The sequence below is a fragment of the Numenius arquata genome, chromosome 25 (assembly GCF_964106895.1).
Source record: "Numenius arquata chromosome 25, bNumArq3.hap1.1, whole genome shotgun sequence".
NCBI lineage: Eukaryota > Metazoa > Chordata > Aves > Charadriiformes > Scolopacidae > Numenius > Numenius arquata.
The window spans coordinates 5,403,645-5,430,612 of record NC_133600.1 but is presented as its reverse complement, the minus strand read 5'-3'; the positions used below and the strand labels follow the sequence as shown (position 1 = coordinate 5,430,612).

Below are 26,968 nucleotides of genomic sequence, written 5' to 3'. Positions count from 1 at the left end.
TATATTGTTTCCTGCGAAGCTGTCCCCTCGGCAGGGGAAACACGGGAGAGCCATAACAGGAACAAGCAAACATCCCGCGCTTCCTGGTGACTGCGAGGACTCTGCTGGCTTGAAATGCATCACGGCCTCGCTCTGTCGCTAACTGGCTTTTATCTAGGGTGTTTTTTACTGTTAATGATTAGACATGAAACAGTTCCCTCTGGAAACGAGCTCTTGCCCTCGCAGAGCTTTGCAGCATCTGGTTCGGTGCCGTTGCCATGAAAACAGGCCGAGCACCCGCAGCAGCCCCGTTATCGCCCGCTGGCCCCTTCCGACACCAGCCGGGGTCACCCGATGGGTTTTTAGGGCTCCTTAAAGGAAACCTGAGCTTGCAAAAGCTTTACCTAAAAATAATAACATTTGTATTCGATCCTGCTTTGGCAGGGGAGTAGATGATCTCTAGAAGGTCCCTTCCAACTCCAACAATTCCGTGATTCCGTATTCTCCGTTCCCTTTGTGCTTTCTTCCATGAAATGCTCGAGAATGAATAGGATGTTTCTCTTTTAATAGCTGGGGAGGGTTTCATCTGGGTCCAGCCCTGGGGGGGGTTTCTCCTTGCGGGGGCGGGCTGTTGGGGAAGCGGAGGTGACTGCCTGTCATCACGAATTAAATATTCCAGTCCTATCTGGAGCCTGGGACACAGTGCAGTGTAAACAGAAATGCGAGGAGGATATTTACCCTTAAGTCGATGACAAATCTTGCCGGAGCCAGGGTTTGGTGGAGCCAGGGTTTGGTGGAGCCAGGGTTTGGTGGAGCCAGGGTTTGGTGGAGCCAGGGTTTGGTTTTATCAGAGGTGTTTTCAAAGGTGTAAATTAAACACAGCGAAGGTTGCTGAAGAAAGGTTTATTAGTGAATCGCGGCTCTGTGATGGGGTCCTGGGCACGCCCCTGCCTCGGGTTCTGTTCTGTACGTTGTGTTTTAAAAAAAAAGCCAAGACCAAAAAAAAACCCTGTTGGGGTTTAAAATTTGCGTGGCTGCGTGTGAGGGTGTCGCTGGGGCTGTGACGGGGACAAGGGATTTGGGGTCTGTGCACAGCCACTTCTGTGTCCCATCATTGTCACTCGGGGTGTTGATGGGGCCCGAGCTCCTCGGGTCCTGCCTGGGGAACCCGTACCAAAGATTTCCCTGGTTTTCTTCTGCTTCTTGTGGGATGGGTCCAAATTCCGCATTTTCTTTTCGCAGATTTCATTATCTGCCGCTTGACAAAGGAATATAATGCAGCAATTTTCCTCACCTAAATAGTGACTCTGAATGACTCTGTTTCCAGCTCCCCTTTACCTTGTACTTAATTTAAGTGTGTGGGCTTTTTAATTTGATCGTTGTGGGGAGGAACAGAAAATGAAATGCTGCAGATATGCCTTCCCCTTCCCTTTCTTTAGTTAAATCTGTCTCTGTCATTCCTTTTCTCCTCGACTTCCATGAGCTGCTCCATGAGCTATTTTTCTCTAGTTTCTTTTGTTGTAGCTTCTCCATCGCAGCCTTTAGAAATATCTAATGCACGTATGTGACTGCTTCCCTGCCTTCCCGGCAGCGTTGTTGTCAGCGTATGACAAATACCATGTGATTGATGGCTGACTAAGCATTGGGAATATTTCTTCATTCTTTGTGTGCCTAATGAGGTTTTTTTTTTGTGGGTTTTTTTTTTTATTTTTTTCCTGGTGCGTAGGGAGGGTGGGCGACAGCTCTCGTGCCGATGGAGCCATCTTCAGACTGGGATATGAAATTGCATTTACTGCAGGCAGGAACCGGCCTTAACGCTGGCCCCGACCCTCGCAGAGTCACCGAATCCCCGTGACGTGTCCCTCGTACTTAACGGGGTGACTCGGGAGAGTGCTGCGATGGCCAAGTCCAGCCTGGTTTCATGCAGGGAGGAAATAGCGCCTGTGTCTGTCAGGGTAAAAAGGGTCTTTGTAGCCATATGGCTACTGCGTCTGCCTTCATTACAGCAAAAAAGAAAAAAAAAAAAAAAAAAAGGAAAAAGTGTGAGGTGCTTCAGCTGGCTGGATCAAAGCCTGGCGCTCAGGGCGGCAGGGATTCCCTGCAGGAACGTTTTAATTGCTGAAAACTCTCTCTGTTTCCTTTTTCAGGAGAACTGTCCTTTTTTGAGCCAGAGAGCGAGGTGCCTTTGAGCTGAAGAAGGTGGCGTGAAGGCTCTGCCCAGGTACGTTTCCGCAGCAGGACGCCACACAGCCCCCCCTGCCAGACCCTCTCTCCTGCCTCCCAGTTAATTCTCCACACCTTTCTATCCTTGATTGCCCAAACCGGGGATATGTGAGGAGGTGAGTAGTGTCAGTGTGCTGGCACCACGCTCAGAGCCCCCTCAGAGACACTTTGACCAAGGTAAGTGTCCAAAATTACCCCGAGGTCCCACAGAAAGCCAAGGTCTGGCTGTTGCCTGTGGGTTGAAATGCTTATTCTGAATTACGTTCTTTTTCTGTGGTGATTGTTACCGTATCACGGTATCGCTGCTCATTCAACGTTATCATATTCCCCTGGTAGACGCAGCTCCTCTCCACACTGCATTACCCACCGAACAATCCCAGGTCAAAAGATTGAAGTTTGGATGGGATGATATAAAGGTACCTTCAAGGTTATTAGTTAAAACTGACCTACCTTAAGAGCAGCTCTTCCAAAAGGCGCTCACGCTTCCTTCCTCAGAGCAATACATCCGGCAGGGGAGCGTTAGCAGGGTTGCTGGTCGCCTCTGCCTGCTGGTCGCTTTTGGGCAGAAATTACTCGTTAAGAGACGCCAACAGCGTGTTGGTTGGTGCTGGGTGTCCTGCGGCGGGTCTGGCTCTGGAGTCCCCAAGAGAGGGCAGTGTGTCCCTGGCAGCCGCACCGCGCAGCAGAGGACCAGCAGCCTCTCCAGAAGGCTGAGAGCACAAGTCCTTGAAACCCTTTGAAATGACTAATTGACTGGCAGGCTCGTTAGCAAATGTCTTCGGAGCTGTGTCTCACCCTGTGAGCGTCGGTCCTTTCCCCAGGCTCCGGCAGGGACGCGGCAGCGCTTCCTCTTGCCTCACTTTCCTAAAAAAACGTCCCCTCTCTGTCCCACTTGCGTCATTTTGCCCTAGTTTTTTGCACTTGGCGTCTCCTCCAAGAGGGGAACGATGTTCATGGGATCAGCTGTGAGTCAGAGTCAACCGGAGACTTAATTCAAAACATAAGGAACTGGGGAGAAAAACAAAAAAAAAAAAAAAAAGGGAAACTCAGGGAGGTTGTTATATTGTAGTATTTTGCCTTAGGGCTCCAAACAGGCCACGCTTATGCCCGTCTCCGTCTCAAAAGCAAAGCTTTGTTGAATAAAGAGGCAGATTTTTATTGAAGTACAAAAGCACCCATCTCTTCTCAGCCCAGGCTGCCTTTTTTTTTTTCCCCTTTTTAAGCCGTTTCTGCAGCAGGGCCTGAGGACGAGGAGTCGCTGCTGGGTTTGGGCTTCTCTTTTTCAGGACCCGTTTGTGAACCCTTTTCGTTTCCTTCAGCTCTGAACAACCAGCTGCCGCTCGGGGCTCTCTCACCCCGAACTCTTCATTAGGAAGCTGGGTTTTTTTAATGCTGTCGGGTTTTTTTCAGTTCCTGAAGTTACCTGAAGGCACCTTTATTGGTGACTTATGTCCTGCAGAGACACTCTGCCCTGGCAATCGCTGATGTAGCGAGAGCACCTTCTTCCCCAGGGTTCGTTAAGGCGTTTAGGTTTTTTTTTACTAATTGCCTGTATAAAATTGCTGGGTAGCCCCCGGAAGAGAGGGCGCTTGCGTAACGTGAAAGCACATTGAAATAACCTCCAAAGTTGCTGTGAGAGGGAACCGTATCCCAGGAGAAACATCCACGTTTCAAACTATTAACCTTGAGGCTAAATCCTTCCTCGGGATGTTTTTCTTCTTTCCCTTCTCACTTTCTGTAAGGGCAGAACGAGGTGAATTTTACCCACCGGGAGGATCCCCTCCCTGGGGGGTGCTTTAGTGCCAGATTAGAAGAATCGCTGGTTTGTCATTATTTTTTTTTGGGGGGGAGGTGGGTGTTTTTAGTGATTTGAAGTCAAAAACCTGTTAGTGAGTCTTACTTTTGCTGGCACCGTTCCCGAGTCGGTGGAGCAGCCTATGAAAATAGCTGTACTTTACGCCGTTCAGCTGCTGGGCGTAATATTTAAAAGCAAATGCCTGCGCGCTTTTATGATGGCACTTTAAGAATGACAAACCTCAGCGTCCCATCTGTGTGTGGCTCCGGTATTTCCAGCGTAATGAATTCTCCTTTGCCGCTTCAGCGGGATCCTCTTTCACCTCCTCTTCCTGTTTCAAGCAGTTGTTGAGTTGGTGTACATTTTAAAATTCCTCCAATTTTTAGGAGGTTGTCAGCGCCATAAAAGACCTTCTTGTGTAGCTCACTTGCCCGGCAGAGCCTCTGAGCTAATCGAATTCCCTTAAACCTAAGCATCCCTGGAGTAAAGTGGTGTATTGTCCCTGGGTTCATCTGTTTGTAACAGCTGGAGGCATTTGCTAAAACTGGAAGGGGTTGATTTTTTTTTTTTTTTAAGGAATAAACTTTTTCTGTAAGCAAATAATTTTTGCTATTCTTAATCTTTCCTCTAAAGGGAGGAAAAGGTGATTTTTGTGGATGAAAGCGAGTTGGAAAGTCCAGAAACAAATCCAGCGTATCTCCCAGCAAACGGTGCCTGTTGCTACGGCACATTTTTGTTCCATTAGTATTTGTGCATTTTTAAATTCGATTTTCCAAACAGCTTCAGGAAATTGGCATCCCAGAAGTAAAAGTTTTAAAAATAGCTCTGTTGTTGCTGAAATAAGCCCTGTTATTTCCATGGAGCCCTGTCCTGAGTGTATTCCGGGCTCTCCCGAACCTTGGAAGTGTTGAACGAGATGCTGCAAAACGGAGTTGGAACCCCAAATATTTACCCAGGAATGAGTTTGTCCCGTTTCTTTAAAGAATGAACTCCGGCAAGCGGAGCGCTGCTGCCTGCAAGGTTTATTTTGAACTTTTCCCTCTTTTTGTTCAGAGGCAAAACAAGGAATTGAGCAGGAATGTGTGGTTGTGCAGTAACTGCCCTTCTGGACCCCCGACCTGCGCAGGGACCGCTCTGCTTGGGAAGGGGATCGCGACGCTGGGGTCCCACGCTGCTCCTCCTCCACCTCTGCTCCTCTGCCTTCCCCCCATGAGCATTTCAGGCATTTCACGCTTAAATTCATTATAAATTAGTCTTTTTAGTTTTGTGGTTTTTTTGTTTGTTTTTTTTTTCCCCAGGGCTGGGTTCCTGTTGCACCTTCCCCCAGGTGAAATCTCTTGCTCCTAGATGGGCCCAAGGGGACCCAAGTTCTTCTTGGCTCCAAGGGGTGCTGGGCCCCCCTTTGGGCTGATGGCCAGGGTGCTGGGCCCCCTTTGGGCTGATGGCCAGGGTGCCGGGCTGCTCTCTGTCCCCCAGCACCGCTTCCCACGGCTCTCCTTGCACACCCCAAAGGCTCCGAGCTTCACAGGAGCAGCTGCTGCCCAGACTTTGCCTTTAAAGTGACTTCAGTCCCCCCCCTTAAAGGGATGTAAAGTGACAAGTGTGGTGGCGCGGGACCTGTCAGATGGTTTCTGCGGCGTTGGAGCTTGAAGCGCGGATCCCTTGAGGTGTGCAGCGCCGCAGGACGCAGGGAAGCGTCCCCTCCAAGCCTTCCCTTTTTAGGACTTAAAAAAAAAAAAACGTTCCAGAGCAAGTCGCCAGAACAGAACTTCCCAGCGACTTGACAATTAGGGATTTGCTTCCAAAAGCAAATGTGCCCTGGCTGCGGCAGCTGTTCCTTAGCAAAAACCCTGGGCCGCGCGCTGGAAAACGGCAGGGGTTTGTACGGACCAGGGGAAAAACAATCTGCTCATCCCTTGGAGGAGTTAACGGGGAAAAGTTCTGCTTTACAAGCTCTCTCTCTCTTTACCGTGGATATTTAGCACGGGTTGTCCAAATGCGATTGTTTGATAATGAACTGCTATTTATAAGTGTGTATTTTTAGAGACATGATGAAGTTTACCGCTGGCCCAAGACGTTTTGCCTCTCGTTAAGAGTAGTAAATCACAGAATTAAACCCGGCGCCGGTTCTCCCATTAAGATTATTTAATTTTGAGTGTGGTCCAAGCAACTTCACCTTCAGCCGTGGTTTTCTCTCCTTTTAACTCCACTAGTGCCTCGGCGCTGGGGGAACCCGAAGGTCTGGCATGGGTCTGCGCCCCACTTGCCCATGGTGAGAAGACACAGCGGGTCGTTACCACAGCGGGTCGTTACCTCATGTAATTACAGCCCTGCTCTGAATCACAGCCTCGTGCGGGGCGTGGGTTCGTTATCCCTGGGTCAGCAGTACCTGCCAGCGATGCTTTAATTGAGCGCTGGGGTACGGAGTGTCACAGTCCCCACCTTCCTCCATCAGGGGGATCCATCAGGCATCTTAAGAGGAGCCTTTTCCTATTTGACAGCGTCATTTTCCATGAGCTGTTCCGTGTTATCTAACGGCGCTGGACGGGGTGGCATCGTCCTCGAGGCTGGGGAGGCCACGAGGAGCTCCCTCCACCCCCGCGCTGGGATGCGTCACCCGGCTCTTAACGGAGCGGGCTTCTCTTCTGGATCGGGAATGCCGAGGCTGGGCTGCAGGAATACTGTGCTGACTGGCTCTATTTTGTCTAAAGCGCTTGAAACCTTTGAGCTCTGATGGCAAAACGAGCCGGCTGCAGGACGGAGTGAGTCTTTGGAGCCTGTGCAAATGCAGCTTTTTCTAGTTCGTGCTTTAAAACCCCAAGTTGGGTTGTCAAGACCGTTGACATCGACCTGAATCTGCCAAGGCGATGGGCTCGGGGTCTCGTTCACCAAATAAATGCAGCATCTTTGACTTTTACGCTTTGCCGCGTATTCAAGCATCCTTTAAAAACCCTAAGGACTGGCGGCACACCCAGCAGCCGCTCGCTGCAGGAGGAGGAGGCTTTGAATCCTCTGTCCCTGAGTTCGCTCTGATCTTCTCGTAGAACTTTTTTCATTAATCACAGTTGGAATAGTCAATGGCATCGGCTGCCTGCCCCGCTCTGTGATCTGCCGGATCTGGGAGAGTCGGAGGGAAGTCAAATGAGTTCCTGCTGCCGGTGAGCCGGACCGATGCCGCTGGAAAGGCTCTTTTTGGGGAGAGCCTCCCACGGCGTTCCTGCACCGCGGGGTTCCTGGTGGGCTGGAATTCATGATCCGGCTTCCTTCGAGCTGTGCCCCGACTCCGAGGGAACGTTGGCAGCTGCCGGCTCCGGCCCGGAGGAGATGCTTTGCGTTACCAACTGCTGCTGCTTCCAGGGAGCTGGGACAGGAATTCCCCCCCCCGCGCTGCTCACACCCCCCTCCAGGTATCCCTTAAACTGCTGCTGCTTTCACCGCTTGCGTGTTGGCAGAGCGGGACTGAGCAAGGGCTTGTGGCCCACACCGTCCACAGGACGCAGGTCAAGAAGGGCCAAATAGAGGTTTATTTTCCCAAACCCCTTCGGTGTGCCACATTCCTGGCATTTTATGGCTGGATGGGGCTTTGAGCAACCTGCTCTACTGGGAGGTGTCCCTGCCCAGGGCAGGGGGCTTGGAACAAGATGATCTTTAAGGTCCCTTCCAACTCTAACCATTCTATGATTTTAGCGGTTTTAATGGGAACGGTGGAGCCGCTCCGGGCCTCGCATGGCGTCTTTGAGGTGTTTTGCCGGGGCCGTGTTGCCGGCCAGCGCTGGTGTGCAATATCTGCCGGGAGGAAATTGCAGCCTCTTATCGGCCGGGGTGGGAAACGGCGCGAGCGGGAGATAGGGCAGTGTCTGCCGGGAGCCCTTGGCTGTCCCTGCGCCGAGGTATGTGCTAAATAGCGAACGTACTTAACGTACTGGGGGCCGGCTGAGTGAGGGGGACACCTTTCTCCAGCTGGGAAGCGCCGGCCGCCGTCGCCTGATGAATGTCAGCAGGAGCTCGGCCAGTTAATTTTAATTTACCTCCTTGGCTCTCGCCGGCCTTGGTTTGGGTGTCAGGCACGAGGAGCGTGCGCGGTGGCGCTGCCGGGGGTGGTGGCGGTGGTGGTGGTTACCTTTGCACTGGGGGGGAAGCGTGGAAGGAAGGAGGGGGGCAGAGTTTATTCCAGCACGCTGAGGTCAGGCTTGTTTTCCCTCTCCGAGCAGGAACAGATCAGCCCCTGGAGTCGGATCCCGCCACTCTGTCAACAGAGGGCTGGTTTCTGCGGAAAGCCAAAGACGGTGTTGTGTTGATCTGGAAAGTCCTGGGGTTGTTTTGTTCTTGTTCTTGTTCTTTTTTTCTTTTTTTTTTTTTTTTTCCCCCTACTGCAAACTGTTCCTTGTGCGTTAACTTCTAGTTCAAAAGTCTGATGTTGTTGTTCATCGGGTGCAGTTTGAGGGCTCCGTGGAGCTGGGGTGATGGGGAACCGGAGGAGCCGGGGTGAGAGGCTGCTCCCACGGATCTGGACTCCAGCAGCCTTCCAGTCCCTCAAGGGGCTCCAGGAAAGCTGGGGAGGGACTCTGGATCAGGGAGGGGAGCCATAGGAGGAGGGGGAAGGTTTGACACTGAAAGAGGGGAGATGGAGCTGAGATGTGGGGAAGAACTTCTTTGGTGTGAGGGTGGTGAGAGCCTGGCCCAGGTTGCCCCGAGAAGCTGTGGTTGCCCCATCCCTGGAGGGGTTCAAGGCCAGGTTGGAGGGGGCTTGGAGCAACCTGCTCTGGTGGGAGCAAAAAAAAAAAAAGCCATCAAGCGCATTGACAAAGTTCAAGGAAGAACAATACAAATAAGAATAAAGAGTGTGTGTGTTGTCATTTCAGGTCGTCACTTCAGTTACAGCTTCAAGGCTTTGTTTAGTCAAAAGGAAGGTTTGATTTTTGGGTGGCTTCTCTGTGATTGAGGCCTCGAGCTCTCTCCTGCAGCTCGGAGGCGGTGGCCGACGCGGCAGCTCAGCATTTATCAGCTCTCACAGAGCACCAGAGGCACTCCAGCAACTGCACGTACTTCTCGGGGCCAAGCGAATTGCTATTTCAATCTGCCTGCAATTTCGAAGCCGTAATTATTTTCTCATGCCATGAAATCACGTAGAGCTGGAAGGGTCGGGAGGCGATGGGGTGGGGGCTGCAGCTGAAGGCTGGCTCAGCACAGCCCCTGATTTACAGGGGCAAGTTCATCGTTTTCAGCAATGAGCAGGGTATCGGGGCGGCGATCTTCATTCCTTTCCCGTGTTCTTGAGGGCATTTTTACCCGCAGGACCTTTGGGTGCCGCTTTCCCAGCTCTGCAGTCCCGTGCGTGCTCCTCTCCTGTCCCCTGGGCTGTATTTTGGGAGGGCTGTGCCACTTGCTCGACACAATGCCCTGAATTTTTATCCCTTTGAGTTTCTTACTGAATTCTGAGGGGGGAATCGGGCAGCCCTGTGCTGCGGTAGCAGGAATGATCGCAACGAGCCAGGCCCCGGCATTTGCTATTTGGGGCCGTGAGGAAGGCTCGGGCTCTTCTCCACCTTCCCTCCCCATATGGGGCAGGTATATAATATGATATGGGTGAGAATTGCTGTTCTCAAAAAAAAAAAAAAAATTAAATATTGATTTTAAAATGATTGTTTTGGCAAGAGGGCTCTTCCTCACCCTTTGATTTACTGAAACCTGGGGAAGAGGGAGGTGAAAGGGGCAAAGGCAAACCACGGCCTAAAGCCCAGCGGAGAGTAAATGACGTAGGTTTTACTCCTTTAAAAAAAAAAAAAAGTAAGTTGTTTGTGTTCAGCCAGTAAGTGGAGAAAACAAGCAGGGTTGGATTTCAGCTCCCATGGGTTCCTGGAACCAATCCCTCGGAGCTGAGCAGGGGGGGACGGGGCTGACGGAGGAGGGTTGAGCAATGTCCTACTGGGAAGCGGGAAGGAGCATCCTGACATGTGAGAAAGCTGAGCATGACTTGGGTTTTCTCAGGGTGTTTTTAATACTTTCTTAAGGCCAGCTCATTCCTAGACCGTGTGTTTGTGTGTGTGTGTGTGCTTGTTTCTTGAAAACTGTGCTTGCCAGGATGTCTGTGTTCCGCCAGAGGACTTTGGCTTCTTTGCTAAAACACTGTTATATGGCATTTTCCCCCAAAACCACCTCTCCCACCACGGGGGACTTTATGCTCAACATCCGTTGACTCTAATCCAGAAATTAGACTGCAGTGAAATCGAGAGCAGAAAATATTTAAGTGAACTCTCGCTTGAAGCTTTATTTCTCTCCAGGTTCCGATGGCACACGTTCAGCGTCTCAAATACACGGGGTGACCTCCAGGTCACGCGTGTTAGTTATAAAAGCAAATAAAAATGAGTTCCCCGTCAAAAGATGTGCTTGGAATCACTGTAAAATTCAAACAAGTCGATGTTTATTTCAAAATGTACCTGGGACATTGAGTTCTTTGGAAAATTGATATCAGTAAAACAACTGCAGCGAAGGCGGTACCTGCCTTATTGCCCTAATTATTGAAGTTAATATTGTGGTGATAAAATTGCAGTCGATGGAGTAAAATATACTATATTCTGAATTATAACTTCATTTGTAGTGCCCCGTCTATTTAGTGTATCAGTGATGGATTTCCTGAATCCCTGTTTCCTTTCCAGAGGGACTCAGACCCGGGATCCCCGGCCTCACGCGCGCCCTGCGAGACGGCAGCCGGAACTGCTCCAGCGCAGTAAGAAGGTGAGCAAGAGCAACTCTGCCCGCAGGGAAACTCGCCGTGTCGTTCCGTCGTTTCATTTTTCCTTCCGTTGACAGTTAAGTTTTACCTGTTACGGTGGGGAAACGCCGTAGCAGATGCCACCACGGTGGTGTTTGCCCGGCTGCGGTGGCCGCGCCTCTGATGCGACTCCGGGTGCTCCTGCTGCTCGGAGACAAAGGCTGGCCATTACTGGCTGCCCACGCGGAGCCACGTTCCGCTCGTTTATGTAACAGTAATCCACCTCCTTAATTAGGCAAGGAGATCTCTAGATTCCGAAGACGACGTGTCCCTCTTAGTCAGAAGGCGTGAGGTGTGTGTGGGAGCCAGGGGAAGGCTTTAACTGCTCGAGCTGCGCGATAGGAGTTTGGTTTCCTTTTTTATCCAGCCTTTGCTGGGACATGTGTACGTGTGTACGTGTTCCCCCGTGTGTACGTGTTTCCCCGTGGCACACGGAGAGCAGGTGCTGCAAACCATGGGGTTTTCGTTCTGTGTAATAGCGGGTTTGCTCGGTAGTGGAATACCAGGTGCTGTGAACGTCGGGTCTTCTCCTCGCCCTCTGAGCAGGACGGTCAAGGCAGAGGCAGGAGATCCCAGCGCCTGATTTAAGGTGCGTCCCTCACTTATCCTGCCCCCTTCTCTCTCACCTTTGCCTTCGCGTTGATCCCACTGAAGCTGTTACTTTCTGGAAATCCGTGACAAGGCAAAACCGTAACGATTTCTGTCCGTTCTGCTGAGGACAGCTCTTGTGAATCACTTTGTGTTCCATTAAAATGATTAAATCATCGGTTCCAATCTTCCCTACACAAACAGTCAACACCACACCATTGTCTGGTAGTGTTGACTAACAAATCCTGGGATTAGTAATCTCCAGCTAATGAAGCAGCGCGGTGATTAAAGCCTCATGACTTTTCTACAGAAGAAATAAGTTCAATATCAGTTGTGCTCTTTTAAATTGCTTTGTGTGATCTCAGAGCACAGAATCAATCAGCAGCGTTGGTCTAACAGTTTTGGACCGGTTTGTCCATTTTGTTGATATTTTTCCCTGTGTGCCCCAAATACAGTATTTAACTTTGATTTAAACGGGAATGACGCCTATAGCTGTAGTTTCTCACCTACCAAGCCTCGCTGGATAAAGGAGATGGGCCACGTTGGACGGGTAAACTCTAGTGTCCTTGGAGGAAGTCATGGGTTTGGTCTCCTCCAGCGTCCTGGAAGCAGCATTTCACCAGCCCGTTTCCACTGCTTCCTTTTCTAAAATACTTCCTGCAGTTTTTAACACACCTTTTTCTTCCACGGTCTCAAACCTCGCACGGACGGCAGTTCCGTGGCACCATGCTCCACGGTTGGGTCTGGCCACATCCCCTTTGTCCATCCTTGCCCTGCCTGCCACCAGATGCCAACTCTTGAGTGCAGCTGCTTATATGAAATACTTAGAAATCTTTTCAGAGGCTTTAAAGGAATGATCTCTGCTGCTGCTTGGAACGCTCAGTAGCTGAAAGTTTCCCAGCGGGGTACGGGCTGTGAGTGTTGGTGTCGCCTTTCTCTGGTCTCTCCCATCTTCGCAGGGTAATATTTGGCCCGAGTGTTTTCCATGAAGCCTCAGAAGCCCCTTGGTGCATCAGCAAGTCCTTTTGTGAAATCCTATATTTCCCATCCCGCATGTGAAATACCAGCAAGGTAAAGGAACTCGGGCTCGGTGAGACGACAGACCCCGCGCCCAGAGTAGAGGATCTTGCTGACATCCCGCTGTTGTCCTGGGGATGGATTATCTTTAGATCAAGGGTGCTGGGTTTCAAAGCAGAGCACAGGAGCGTGTCGCTGGCTTCTATTAGTGCAGGCCTTGGGACTGAAGGGGCAGGAGGCTGAGGGTGTGTTTCCCCCCTTTTCAGGAGGTGTTTGACATCCCCCTCGGGGATTTGGGGACAAGCGGGTCGGGCTGGTCCTGCTTTGGGACAGATCTGCTGCCGTCTCTTGGGGGAGCTGAGATCTGCGTGACTCCCAACCCAGTGGTTCTGTGTTCCCGTGTGTGTCACAGCAAGGCTTTTTGGAGGTGGAAGCGGTGGCTACGTGTCCACCTTTGTGCCTTATGGGTGTCTTATCTTCTAAAAACCCAGTTCGGTGGGAAAAGCTGCCTGCAGTGAGTCTGTCTGAGCTGCAGAGGTCTCTGTTAAGCCACACTTCAGCCTTTGGATTATTTTGAAATTGGAAAGCTGTTGTTAGGCGGCGGCCTTTTCTCATTAAGTAACGTCTATACATTTTAATAAAATACTGTCACGCCACCAGTGCTTTAACTGCAGCTCCAGCGCGGTCCAGCAGCACAGCGGAGGGGGGCACAGAGGGGACACCAGTCCTTCCAGCTCTCCCTGCAGCTCTTGGAGGACTCAGCCAGGGTTTGTGAGGAAGAAGAGGAGGAGGATGGCTTTTCTGGCGGCCTTCAGTACTGAGCCCAGCTGTACAGAGGAGGATGATGATGGCTTTTCTGGCCACCCTCAGTGCTGAGCCCAGCTCTGCAGAGCATCCCCGGTCCGGAGATGCCCACAAGAAGTGAGGTGGCCGTCCCCGCGGTGGGTGACGGCAGATGGCAGCACCCTGCCCTGCGCCGGCTGTTATTTCTGGCCAGGAGATTCCACCGGTCCCCTGGATTCAACACCACAGTCTAGACTTACTGACAGATGGGATTCTTCCCCCGTTAGGTAAGCAAGACGTAGACGCCCATTATGCAAATTCCCAGCCAGAGTGTCCCTCTGTAACATTTTTCAAATTGGCTAAATAAGGTGCTGTTTCATACCAAAATTTGTAGGGAGGCTTTTGGGTGGCTTTCAGCCGCTTTGCCCTCTAGGCAGGATTTTTTTATTTTTTTTTTCCCCTTGAAGATCTCTAATCAGCACAACCCGGGTGTTTTTTTTGCCCTCAGCAGCTGTTCCAGCTGTGGATCGGCAGGGGAAGGCCAGCTGCATAAAGAGCTACCACTGTTCAAATCAAAAACATGAGGGCCAGAAGCTCTCGTCCCTGTCCCTGCAGGGCTGTCCCTACAGGCATCTCTGTGGATTCTGTGAAATACAACCTCACTGCACAGACTCGGCGTGTGTGTGTTGGTTTCTGGGCACCGTGAAGTGTTCATCCCGGGGGGAGAATAGTTAGAGGGGACCCGTCGGGCTGGTGGAGGTGTTGCCCACCTCAGTGGCTCCTGTGACTCAGGCCCTTCGTGCCCGCGGCTGAAGGAGGTGGGAATCGATCGTGACTGAGTGTCCAGAGCGGCTGGAAATGTCTTTGGTGTTTTGACTCTTTTCTTTTTCTTTTTTTTTTTTTTTTTTTTAAGATAAATTAAACGAACCTTTCAGGCCTGATAACCGCTGTCGTGCTCCTGCAGCTGTGGACCAGGGGAGGCTCTTGTCGTGTCCTTGGTGCAGGAGCACTAATTTCCGAGCGCTTGGTATTTCTGCCCGTGTTTTATACTGTGGTTCTGCAGCAGCTCCCTGTCCTTCTGGAGTCGCTTCAGTCTCTCCAAGCCTCGGAGCACAGGGTTTGACACCCGTGGCCGGGAAGAGGTGGCTGGAAGGCTTTAACGAGGCGCTGCTTGGGCTCAGGGGCTGGCAGGCCACCAAGAAGGCGGGTTTTCGAATCGCCGTCCGTACCGCGCGGGGATCGCGGCTCTTCTCCGGAAAACATTGGAAGGCTTCCTAGTCTTGAACTCGCTGCGCGGGCACGTGATTTTCTGGGAATTAGCTTGAACGCGCTGCAGAAGGGTTCCGAAGTACCTACGTGCACTAATATTAGATAATGGAAAAAACAAGTTACGGCGGGGGGTGGGTTCTCTCAGTTTTCTTCACGGTGGCCCTTCAGCCGGCCCTGGTGGCCTCTCTGTGCCGGAGCTGCCAGCTTTGATGATGCTTCTGCTCCTTACCTAAAAGGGGGAAAAAAAGTCTGTATTTTTTTTTAAATTGCGACGTTACTCCTGTTCTACTGAGCGTTGTTTGTTTTGGGGCATAGTTAATGCTTTAAATAATTTATTTGGCTATTTTCAGGGGAAACAATAACACGCTGTACCCTGCGGTGGCTGCAAAGCTGCAATGTTCTGGCTGATGTTGACAGCCAGGGCAAGGACTTTGTCCTCTGCTGCCCGGACTCTCCCTTCCCGTCATGTGGGCCGTGATCCCGTGGGAATCGGGGTCCTTCAGCCTCCTCTGCAGCCCCCTGTTACTGGGGGGGACACACACACACTTGCGATACCATCTCCCATCGGCCGCTTCCCAGTGCCTCTGTGCTCGGGGTGTAACCTGCAGGAGTTAAACCCGGCAGCGTTATACGAACCAGCCCCGGCGCTCTCTCATTTTGAAAGTGTATTTTAACATTTCTGCTCCCCGATGGGAGATAATGAGAAGGGGGGGGGGAGTGGGGGTGAGCATTGCTGAGTCAGTTCTTACTGGCGCTGGTTTTCTGTCCTTCCTGCCCTCCCACACGCTCCACCTGCGCATCCAGATACCCTTCAGCGGCCACAGCCCCCGGGGGCTTTCCTCCCAGCGGCACACAGAGCCGGGTTTCCCATTTTCCCACCCGGGATAACAATTTAGGGATTTGGAAGAGCCGTGGCCGGGGAGGGCTGGAGAGCTGGGAAGGAAAAAAGGGGCTCCCTGAAGTTTGGGCAAGTCGCTGCTCGGTCCTGCCTCTGCCAAAGTGGCAAAGGGCCAGGGTAATTAAATCAGCCTTTCCTTTGAAACACTGAAATTCTGGGGAAATGGGAATATATCCTTACGGCCGCCGCAGAGCTGGGGTTTCCTTGTCCGAGGGTGTTGTGTGCGCGATGCTGCTCTGCTGGCCCAGGAGCCGGCCGAGCTGGTCACGCGCGGCAAACCCCAGGTGTGTCCCGGTGTGCGAGATGCTGAGGGGCATTCAAAGCGTTCCCCATCGCTGTTTGACGATGTCGGGATGGTGGCATCTACGGCGCAGGTCACCTAAATATCAGATTTGGGGTGGTTTTCCAGAAAACGGCGGTGCTGCAGCCCCGCTCCCGGTGTCACACGCAGCCGGGGAGCCCCGGAGCTGGCCTGGGCTAAACCGGGTTCATCCGCCTTGTAATAAATTCTTTGAAGTTTCGAGCTGCATAAGCACTTTTCTATCGATGCGCAAAAAATGCTTACTGGGATTTTTAAACTAAACCTTTTTATTTTTCTGGTGAGATAGGAAGCCCTGGGTGCGGGCTGGTTGGAAGAGCAGTTCAGTCCTGTGTGAACTTGTAGACGAGCCGGGAGGGGGAAAAGGGATCTGTCCTGCTGGGAAGCTGGGTCTGTTTGAAATGCAGATGGCTGAGAGGGTGCAGGGGATTTAGGTGATGAATCCAACCGCCAATTGATTCTGTAATTGATTTGTAGCTTTCTAGTGTGAAAGCCCTCAATCTCTTATCTGAATCTCCTCGAATTTGCGCTTTCAAGTTGCGGAACAAGGGTTTGCACAGGCACATTGTCATTAAACAGGTTTGCTTGTTCTTTATCTAGGGTTTTTTTTTTTTTTTCTAAGAATAGATATATGTAAAAGTGCCGAAACAGCAGTAACTTCACCTATTTCCAGCTGGTTCCCCCCCCCCCAGCGCAGGGTGCAGATACTCTCGCTGCGTCTGGACGGGCTCGCATTCCTCAGCCCTGAGGCCAGCATTCCTCTGCTCCCCTGCACCACCTCATTTGTTTAGTATTTGTTTAAATTCTGAAGCCCAGAACTGTCTCCAGATCGCTTCAGCTCCCAGACACCTTTATTAGCTGTGTACCTACAGCCCCCACCGCCCCCGGGCGATTTAAATCTCGGTCGTGCTTATTAAAATGAAATGGATATTGGCAGCTTTGAGTTGCCGGTTGCTGTAGTTCACGGGAATTCATCTGGAATCCCCAGATGCCATTTGACTGAGTAAAGGCAGTTACACTTTGCTTCTTGGGCACTCGGCTATTTCGGTTACAAATCGGAAAGGAAAGTTGCTTTTTATAAGTCCTGATGGCAGCTTGGCCTGGAGAAATCGCCTCTGTTTTGGGTTTCTCCTTCCCCTCTCCCTGTACACGGAAGCTCATCCGTGAGCTGCTCTTTCCTTACGATTCAGCTTTTCTGCCAGTCCAGCCCAGAGAGACTCCAGTGTTACTGGTGCAGAAGTGTCTACTAAGAGCCAAATTACTCAGCAATTAGTCTGGGTGCTCCTAAGCCCGATGTGCATCTCTGCTTCCGACCTATTGCTTTCCTCAGCTTGATTTATGACGGGGAACTATTTGATGGAAACGAACAGTCCAGGTGCCCTGGGTCAGAACAACCTGGTCAGACCAACCGGCCCCAAAACACTGATAATTCACCCGATTCCTCAGTGCCTTTGACAGATTTTGAGCTTAGTTCAGCTCCAACCCAGGCTGGAGGCACCGAGGCAGCAGGGTTGGAATTCTCCATCTTCTTAAAACTAGCCATAAGTTGTTTTTTTTTTTATTAATCTGGACTTTCTGCGTCGCTACCAGGACGTGGCCAGGGCCGTAAATCATTGATCGGGAAGGAACAGGGCACCCCCCGTGCAAACAAACGGAGAACCTGAACTTTCCTTGGAAGCCTCCCGTTATATTCCCGTCGCCTGATGGTGAAAGGGAATCGATTGGGAAGCCACCAGCAGGTCTCTGACCGCTCGCAGCCAGAGGTTGGGCAAAGCCCGGTTTAACCGTCGTGCATCGTCTGTGCCAGGAGCTGCTTCAGCCCCCGGCTCCCGGGACTCCCCTTTGCCCCTCGGGGCCGAGGGGACGCTTTATTTTCCTCGGCACATCTCATACGTGGTTGGGTGTTCCTGCAGATACTCCCCGGCCCGGGGACGGCTTTGCTTCTGTACAAAAATACCTGCTAAGAATAACTTTGCGGAGCATCTGGAGCGGAACACACAAACCCCTCAGTAACACGAGGACGGGCGCTTTCATCCAAGAAATTTCCTTATAAAGCATTACTGGGGCCGGGGAGCTCTGCCAACAGGAGCGGCCGCGCTGCCAGTAATTTCTCTCCTTTTCCTTTCCCCGTTGCAATAAAATCGGTGCCAGCGTCACACCCACCGCCCCGCGACCCGTGCACCCTCAAAAACCCACAATATATGGATTTTTATTATTTTTTTTCCCCTGTGACGTTGAAACCGGGGCCGGGGAGAGGGGCCGTTCTGCACGACAGTCCCCAGGGGCACCTTCTGCCCATTTTCATCCCGCTGCCGCCAGCCCCCGAGACAAAAGGAGCAGCACTTGCCCCTGCTCACTGGTTTTGGCGTGGAAAAAACACAAACGCATGAGTCACGTAAAGCGCTGGTTGGAGCCTCTGCAAACCATCCTCCTCTTCTCAATTTCTCTTCTGTTCTTGAAGGAGAGTGGCGAAAAATTAACTGCTTGGTTTTGCAGGGCAGCAGCTAAACGTCCAAAGGGATCTCCAAGCTCTAGAAGAAACCTCTTTCCTTTCTTCTGAGCTGTTGCACTTGGACCGGTCAGCACAAAAACGCTTCGAAAAGCCTTCATCCCAGCAGGCTCCCACTGGTGCCATGATGGAGCTGGTGGGGTCGGCTTCGGGAAGCTCGGATCTGAGACCGAGCGAAGCCCCTCACGCTTTGGCGCAAGGAATAAGTATTTTGGGGCTGTCCCCAAGAAGCCCCGTTTCCCTTTAAACACAGAGCAGATTAGCTCAGAAGGCAGAAATTCAGGTTTTTGGGCTCGTACCCTCCAGGGCTTGATCTTCTGCAGCCCCGATGGGGCCGTCCCTCTCCCGCGCTGGGGGGGAGATGGCTCTGATGCAGGGCTGGGGGCTTTTGTGTCGTGGCTGCAGCCGTAGAGGGAAAATTGCTCCTCTTCGGTAGCAAAACCTCGTGTTCAGCAGAAAATGGTGACTCCCTCCGCAGACGCGTTCTGCGGGCGTTTGAGATAAGCTGTAACTCAAACCTTCGGGGTGCCTCGAGCAGGGTTTCGCGTTGGTTACCTCCCTGCTAAGGATGAAGGTATCTCACAAAATACTGAGTGGGGTTTTTTTTTTTTGGGTTTGGGTTTGTTTTTTTTTTTTTTTTTAAACGCTTTGAAATGATCTCAGCACTTTTTGGGGTGTCATGTGAGGTCTGGCAACAGATGATCCGCGGAGGAATAATAGTTAACTTCTGCTTTGTGCGAAGGATTTCTTTGGGTTTGCTGCCGGCCCTTGTGCAAGCACATTTACAGCTTTATCAGCACCGACGGGAATCCTGTCTCCTCCCTGACAAATGCTGTTTTCTGTCTGTGTCTCGGTGCTTTGTCAGGTTTTACAGGGGCCTGGCGGGAGGTTGTTTTCCCCGGCTCCTGCAGGAACCTGGGGCCGCAGCCGCAGGGTCTGTGGTTTCCCCTCGAGCTTCTCCTTGCTCATCGCTCGCCGTGTAGCACCGAAACAGAGGGTGAGAGTGACTTACTCAGAGAACCCACTTATTTTTTAAACTACGGCGTGTGTCTCTGCAGAACCGGCCGTGACTCTTCTCCGAGGCAGGAATTAAAGCCACCTTTGATGGGGAATGCTGTGATCTTGGAAAAAGGCTGGACAAAATCGGGCTGCCCTGCTGCCTTCCTGGGATTCCTGCTCAGACTCAGCCTGAAGTTGTGCCCTGGCTCTAGTAGTGCTCCTATTTTTATATTTTTTTTTTAAAAAAACACTTCTAAATGCAGCAGCCCCTGCTCAAAGTTGAATTGCATTTGAAACAGGACAGGACTTACAGTTCTCCACTTTTAATTTGAGCTCAACAAGGTGCTCAGAGCATTTTCTTAGATGCTCATCCAACACCGCTTAGTGCCACCTGATTTTTCAGAAGGTCCCTCTCGCCTCCCTGGGCTCACACCTGAGTTACCGTGTTTTTCCCCGCAGTCTGTAATTTGTCGGCGGTGACCGTTCTTTGATCTCTCTTCTCTTCACCTCTTCTGCCCACGAAATCACAAACCAGGTTTCCTTCCCTCCTGTGTGCTCGAAACGCTTTTCTAAGAATTCAATTTCTGCAGCATGTGCAAAAGTCCTCTGCGTTTCTCATCAGCCCCGATCAGCAGCGTGCAGCCAGGCAAGGGAGGATTTGAGATCGCGGCACTCTTGGTGCGTGACTTCTTCAGTATAATTGAGATAATCCCAGTTTAGTATGTCAAAAAAAAAGATCTGGGGCACCGTCCCCGTTCTCTCTCCCCAGTGGCCTTGTTCAGATTTCAGTCTCCGAAGAGGTGCCTTGAGATGCTGTGATTGTTTGTAACCTGGGTTGGTTTTTTTCCAGTTTTCTCTTTTCCTTATACTTCTTGACACCTTCAGTGTCTCTGGGGAGACCTTAGAGCCCCTTCCAGTCCCTCAAGGGGCTCCAGGAAAGCTGGGGAGGGACTCTGGATCAGGGAGGGGAGCGATGGGACGAGGGGGAAGGGTTTGACACTGAAAGAGGGGAGATTGAGATGAGATGTGGGGAAGGAATTCTTTGCTGTGAGGGTGGTGAGAGCCTGGCCCAGGTTGCCCAGAGAAGCTGTGGCTGCCCCATCCCTGGAGGGGTTCAAGGCCAGGTTGGAGGGGGCTTGGAGCAACCTGGTGTGGTGGGAGGTGTCCCTGCCCGGGGCAGGGGGGGGAACTGAGGGTCCCTTCCAACTCTTAACCATTCCATGAAAGTTTGTGCCTCGGGAACTGGAGGCCTTTATAGGGCCATGAGTTTTGGGCACCCTGAAGCAATGTGTGCAGCCCTTCGGGGGGCACAGTCACGGACCTCTGGGAGACCAGAAGGATGGAGAGGGTGCCCCCTGGGAGCACTGAGTACATTATGCCCATTAATAGCACCCGCTTTTCTTGCTGCCTCAAAGCCGGCACGTCAATCCATGGATATCTTGTTATTTGGCTGAATCGTGGAAAAGGGAGAGGGGAGAAGTGCTGCAGGGGTTCAGTGTCCAAGGATAAGGTCTGTCTCCCTCATCTCCCGTGCTTAGCATGAACGAGTGCAGGGCTGGGAGAGTGTGATCAGCACCAAAAATCTGTTACGGCTGGAAGTGATCTGAACTGCTTGAGATGGATCTGAACCACTTGAGATGCGATTGCAGCGGAGGAGAGGCTGTACGCATCGCCTGGGGATACGCACAGGGTATTATTTTTTTTGCTGGTGGGACCCCTTGCCTTCCCATCGCTCTCAGACCTGGTGCTTCCTTTGGTCTGTCTGTCTTGGTATGGATGTTGCTATTCCTTCCTCAAATGAGTTGACACCTCTTTTGTTTTCACTGGTTTTGGGGAAGCGACTTCTCCTTTCCCACAGTCAGGTGCGGGATTTCACAGCTGCCGGCTCCAGAACAGGTTTCTGCCCAGTTGCCGTTTGAGCATCGCATCTGGGAAACGCATTGCTGGGTAAGAATGGCTGGAAACAGGGTTCGTGGGCCTAATTAGTTTGATTTAAGGAGCCTGGTTGGTTTTGGAGAGCCTGGACCTTGGGAAAAAAGGGTAGTGATGGTTCCTCAGGGACCCTGAAAGGCGGCGGGATGGAGGGTGAGCTGAGAGCTCGGGATGAGTTGGGATAAACTGGACTAAACTGGAGGGTGGGAACGGCTGCTCCGTTGCTTTTGTGCCAAAACAAGGCTGGGAGTCTCCTCGAGGGAAATAAGATGGCTCAGGGCCAGGCTTGACCCTTGGATGGGGAAGAGCCGGGATGTGCTCACGGGCCGTTCCCGTGGCCGGGGCCGTGCGAGCCGTGGTCCCCGCATCGAGCGGGAAAGCCCTGGGCATCTGAAGACACACAGGTCTGTTCCCAAGAGTGGTTACTCCGGGAAGCATGAGCCTGAAAGGATTAATGGCAAACAGAGGTGCTATTTACGTGGTTCCAAGCAGAGGGAGGGGAAAGAAATAAATAGGAAAAGCCTCTGAAGTGGAGCCGTTGGTGCAGCCGGGTTCAGCGCCAGGGCTGGCTGCCTCCACTCCGCACCAGCGCCTCCATCCACAGGCGCTTGGCTTGGATGGGCTTCCAGAAAGGGCCTGAGAAACGGCTTTTTGCCGTGGCCGTGTGTGTGGCTCCTGCTGCCCCCCGTGGAGCCCTGGGCTCCCGCTGGCTGGCTCCGGGTGCAAAGAGGAACACGGCAGGAGCCGGGAGCTCCAGTCCTGCTCTGATGCTGAAGGGGAATGTGAGCAGCAGCTTAATTCAACAAATCAGTATTTGAGTTTTGCCTTCAAACTTTTTTCATACTCGGGCTGTTTGTGTGGATGATTTTGGGTGGAAAGCTGAGGAGTTAGTCGCATCTTAGGCAGCTTTTTCCTCTTCTGGAGCTGATAAAAGTACATTTTTATGTCTGAAGAACTCTCTCAGTAGCTTTTCAGAAGCCAGTACTGGTCTGGCCTGTGTTGATCGGGGTGTCTGCGGGTCATTTCACAAGAACCAGGAATATAATGATTTAGGGAGCCCCTGCAAACCGCCCTGTGTTTACCCTCTGAGCTGCTGCATCTGGAAGTTGCATTTTTGGGTGTGCAGGCTCTGTCCTGCCCCCGTCGCCTGCGCTGGGGCCGGGTGAGCCGGGACACGCTGTGAAATCCCGCTGCCGCCCGTGGGAAGGAGGGTTCGGGACCAGCTCTGCCTGGGGCAGCCCCTCAGGCCCTTCACCTTCCCAAAGGAAAAGGAGTTTAAGGAGTTCCCGGCTGGGAAGGAGCTGAAGACGGGGCCGGGTGGGAGGTGACCAGCAACACCTCAGTTGTTTGTTTCTTGTAATGAGTTTCCCACGTTGTTAACAAGGCCATAAATTAGATGGGGAGCTCCCTTTTCCACGGTCCAGAAATATCTTTAAGTCTCTTCACGGAGATTGATTTTGTTGCCAGAATACACAAAGGCATCTGTGTGTTGCTGTGAGTTCAGCAGAGCCGGGGCCCTTCCTCTTCGCAAAAGAAGTTGTTGGGCTGGATGTGTTATTAAGATAAATTTATAATGATTTTGCCATTGAGAAGCCCACTCCTGAGGTCTCTGCAGGCACGTAGCTCCGCCTGCTTTGGCGAGTGTCCCGTTTAGAGACTTACTCTGGAACTGCAAATTTGGTGTGAGTTGTTTTGTGCGTTCCCGGAGAGGTGGTGGGACCCACAAACATCCAGCGCACCTCGAATTCTCCAGCCTCGAAGCTGTTGTGCAAGAAGGTGTCCTGTGAGCGCGGGCGCCGGAGAAATCCCCAGCTCCAGGTGAGGGAGAGCAACCACGAGGCTCCCGTGTTCCACCTTGCCTTGAGCCGAGGGTCCAGCGAGCCCCACAAGCCCCAAGCAGCTGATCCATTTATCATAATTATTAATTATTTGGAAAGGAAAATGAGGAGAACTCGGGGGGGGTTACTTCTGGCGGCGCGATGCTGTACAACCTGCTGCGTGACTCGAGCGAGCGACATTCCTGGGTCTGCCTCTTTTAAACTGTGACGAAGGCTTAACTCCGGTGCTTTTAATTAAGAGTTGTTTGCATTCATCAATGCAGGGTGCAGACGGGCAGGCGCGGGCCGTGTCCTCCTCACGGGCACTCGGCCCAGCAGGTCACGTTCCATCCCAGCGAGACCCAGTTGCAGCCCAGTTGCAGCCCAGCCACGTGGTGAGTTGGTTCTGCTCAAGTTCGTGGCCACGTTTGGTGCATCTCGCCTCACCGGGGCCGTGATGGACCTGGGGAGGTGATGACCATGTTCTGGGTGCAGACCTGCCACGTACGAACCTTCCGTGTTGGAGGAATCTCTCACTGCACTGGGCTCCATCAAACTCACTCGCCTTTGGGAAAAAAAAAAAAGCTATTTGACTTTTTTTTTTGGCTGCTACTGAATCTGCCTCAGGGCTGATGCTGATCCCAGGTAGTGCTGGTTTTCCCCAAATAAAAGCCATAGAACCTTAGTCATAGAATCACAGAATGGTTTGGGTGGGAAGGGACCTTAAAGCCCCCCCCCAGTGCCACCCCCTGCCCTGGGCAGGGACACCTCCCACCAGACCAGGTCGCTCCAAGCCCCCTCCAGCCTGGCCTTGAACCCCTCCAGGGATGGGGCAGCCACAGCTTCTCTGGGCAACCTGGGCCAGGCTCTCACCACCCTCACAGCAAAGAATTTTTTCCCAGACACGCTGGTTTCCAGGCATCCCGGAAAGTGCATGGATCTGCGATGTCTCGCAAACGCCTCCGTCGGGAGCAGCGGGAGTGAGCTCTGGGTGGTTCAGGGCAGGGCAGAAGAGGCTGACCTCGTTTGTGTCTTAATCGCACCCTCGGAATCATTACGAACCCCTCCTGGACCAATCGGACCAGGACCTAACAATCCCAGGACACCCGGCCGGGGAATCGGGTGCAGTTTCTGATCAAACACTTGGCACTTCCTGAAAAACAACAACCTTTTCCAGAGCTAAATCTCTAAAGGAAAGTGTTTTCATCCTCTTCTGTGTTTTTAAGGCTTAAATCACTTAAAGACGAGCTTATGTCTATTTTATCCATCATTCCCTTGCCAGCGCACCTAAAATTTAAGAACAATTTAATCATGTTACGTCTAAAAGATAAGCTTTTAATACCTTTTGCCAGAGCAGCGCTTGTGTTTCGGAGGCTGATGCGGGGGCTGCGGAGAACCCAAGGCTGCTGTGGGTGCAGAGGGCGTCTGGACGCGGCAGAGACGGTTCAGCCGGAGGTACCCGACATTCCCCGTCCTCCAACAGTCTGTATTTCATCATCTTTACACGGCATCCGCCGTGTGCCTGACACCCAGCGATGCCCCCGGCCGCCTCCGCCGACCTCGAGCTGCGGGAGATTTAGAAAGTGCGAGTGGATTTCGTGCCCTTTCATGTCAATAAGATAAATATTTTGTTTAGATGCTGGTGGAAGGAGACCATACGCCAGAGGCGTTAGGTTTGCTGGCGAGTAGACGGGGGGGAAGGCGGTACCTGGGGGTGCAGGTGGGTAGAGGAAGATCTACAACTCGCTGCTTTTCGTGGCGGTGCTGCCTCTGGGGTTTATCAGCAGTTTCTCGGTTGCCTTGGCCTTTCCGGCACTCTTGGACCCCCCGCACAGTGGGGGTTAATTATTAATTAATATTAGTATTAATATTCCAGGTTCATATTCCAGCTGTTGGGGCACAGTGAGCGCTCCACAACTGGTTTCCTGTGCTGGAAGGGACAGATGAGAGACTGGTGATAAAGGGAAGAGCCTCAAATCATTTTTTAAGTCCTGGAGCTTTAGAAATCATGAACCCCGTAGCTGTGGTCCAGCTGGGCTGCCCGGGTTCTTGCACGTTTTCCTTCCTCTCCAGGCTGGATCACAGGGATCTCGAGGCTGATGCAGCCGGGGCGCTACGAGGTGTGTGGGCAGAGGTTCACTATTTGTGTTGGAAACTCCTCCTTCGTTTAAACGCATGGCTTCAAAACGCACGACGTGTGAATTCATCTGAATTCTGGGTGATTTAAAAAAAAAAGCCCTCGTGTGAGCAGAGGAGTTCTTGATCCTTAATCCGTGGCGTTTGTGTACGCGGTGCTGTTCTAAGGGTAGGATTCTGCAGAACCAGTTTGTGAGGAGGAACAACTGGGCAGGAGCAAGAACAGGCTGATGCAGAAGGAGCAGGTTCTGCCTCCGGTCAGGACAGTCTGCGCCGCTCCATCCCAAACAGACAGGTTGTACACTTTGAACTGGGTCACTGTGGTTTTTCTGGAGGGTTTTGTTGTTGGGTTGTTGTTTTTTTTTTTTTTTAATATAGATAATAGGATAGTTCTCCAGATGTGCCTGAAAAGAGCATTAAGATCCACCGAGAGCTGCGGTGAGACGGCGACCGCGCCAAAGGTTTATCAGCACCCAAGCCGACGGCTCCTTAACCATGGATAGTTTTATTTAGTGGGATTATTTACGCGCACTGAAGTGTTTCCTTTTATCTGGTTTCATTCTGTTATGGAAAACTGATTCCAAAGCAGTGGTGAGAGCACCTACGGTCGCTGCCGTTTTATTTAAGCTCCTCCAATCCCTTTTCCAAAGCAAAGCTTCTGGTCTCCGAGGTCGAGCTTCCAGCTGGCCTGGGCTCGAGGTCTCTGCTCTGCCCGGGCCACGGGAATATTAATTGCTTCACTTCTGCTGCTCTGGAAAATTAGAAAATCCAGCCCGTGCAATATTGCCGTGCAAAAATAAGTTATATCTTTCCTTTTTCCTCTTTGCGGTATTTGTTGGGGCAGGATTACAGCGAGCACCCCTGGGACAGGCGCCGGTGGGTCCAGGCTGGAGGAGCACCGTGGTTGTTGCCCTTCTGTAAGGCGTGGGGGTTTCCGACCCCGCAGGAGCCGAGGAGTTAACCTGGACCGTGCAAGGACTGGTGTTTATACCCGGAGTCAAGCCAGTGACATTTACCAGGCGCTTACTGGGAGTCAGTGGATGGGGGGTTGTTTGTTTTTTTTTTTTTATTATTTTTTTTTTAGCTGGCTTTGTTCTGCAGGGTTGCTAATATTCCCAAACGGAGTGTGCTTTTATCGGCAGCATCTGTGGTGCAGGCTCTGACTCATGTGCTCTTTGAGTGAGGATGACAAATGGAGAGCGGAGACAAACAACTCCCCGGGATGAGATGAGCCTGCGCCGGGAGGGGGAAGGAGAGAGCGGTCATCTGGGAAGGCATTTCTAATAATTAGGCCCTAATTACTGCCCTCGTGCGGGGAAATCTGGCCTTTTGCTTCTGGAGAAATCGAATTTATACTGCCTTGGAAGCAGAGGAGGGAAAACGAGCGCCGCTGACGCTCGCAGTGGAAGATGCTGCAGATTCTGGGATCCTCGAGGAGCACCGAGGCCCCAGCACCCCTCTAACGCCTCGGGCTCGATGCCGAAAACGCCTCTGGGTGCCCGCAGCCCCCGGGGGCGGTTTGTTGTTGAAAACACCCTGCACATGCTCCTCTGACTCAGCTCCGTGACAGCAGTGGCCTGTCATCCCCCTGCAGCTGCCTCGCGAAGGCACCGCGTGTCCCCTGGCACCGAGCTGGTCAAGGAGCTCGATCGCACTCTTGCCTTTGGCTAATAATAGCCAGGGAATGTTTACACCGCCCCCTCCGCCGCGTTTTCACCTCCTTTCTCAGGTGAAATCCCAGCGATGCGCTTGTCCTGGCTGTAGGCTTTGCACAATTTACAGTGAAATGCAATTTAGCAAGTCGACTCCGGTGACGGACCTGGAAAGCCGTGTGTCCCCAGGAGCGGGGACAGGCAGGGACAGCAAAACAGAGCCCTTTGCCAGGGCCACCTCCTGAGACCTTCTGATGGCCCCTGGTCCCTTGGGCCACTG

At 52.1% G+C, this 26,968-nt stretch overlaps 1 protein-coding gene across 1 annotated transcript in view; it reads left to right on the top strand.

The window, feature by feature from the left end:
• The window catches only part of GNG7 (G protein subunit gamma 7), a 72,814-nt gene that overhangs the window by 13,046 nt on the left and 32,800 nt on the right, over positions 1 to 26,968 (top strand). Inside the window, exons 2-3 of the mRNA XM_074163669.1 lie at positions 2,127 to 2,200; positions 10,654 to 10,732. The gene's annotated coding sequence lies outside the window, so the exon portion shown is untranslated. The remainder of the gene's footprint in view (positions 1 to 2,126; positions 2,201 to 10,653; positions 10,733 to 26,968) is intronic.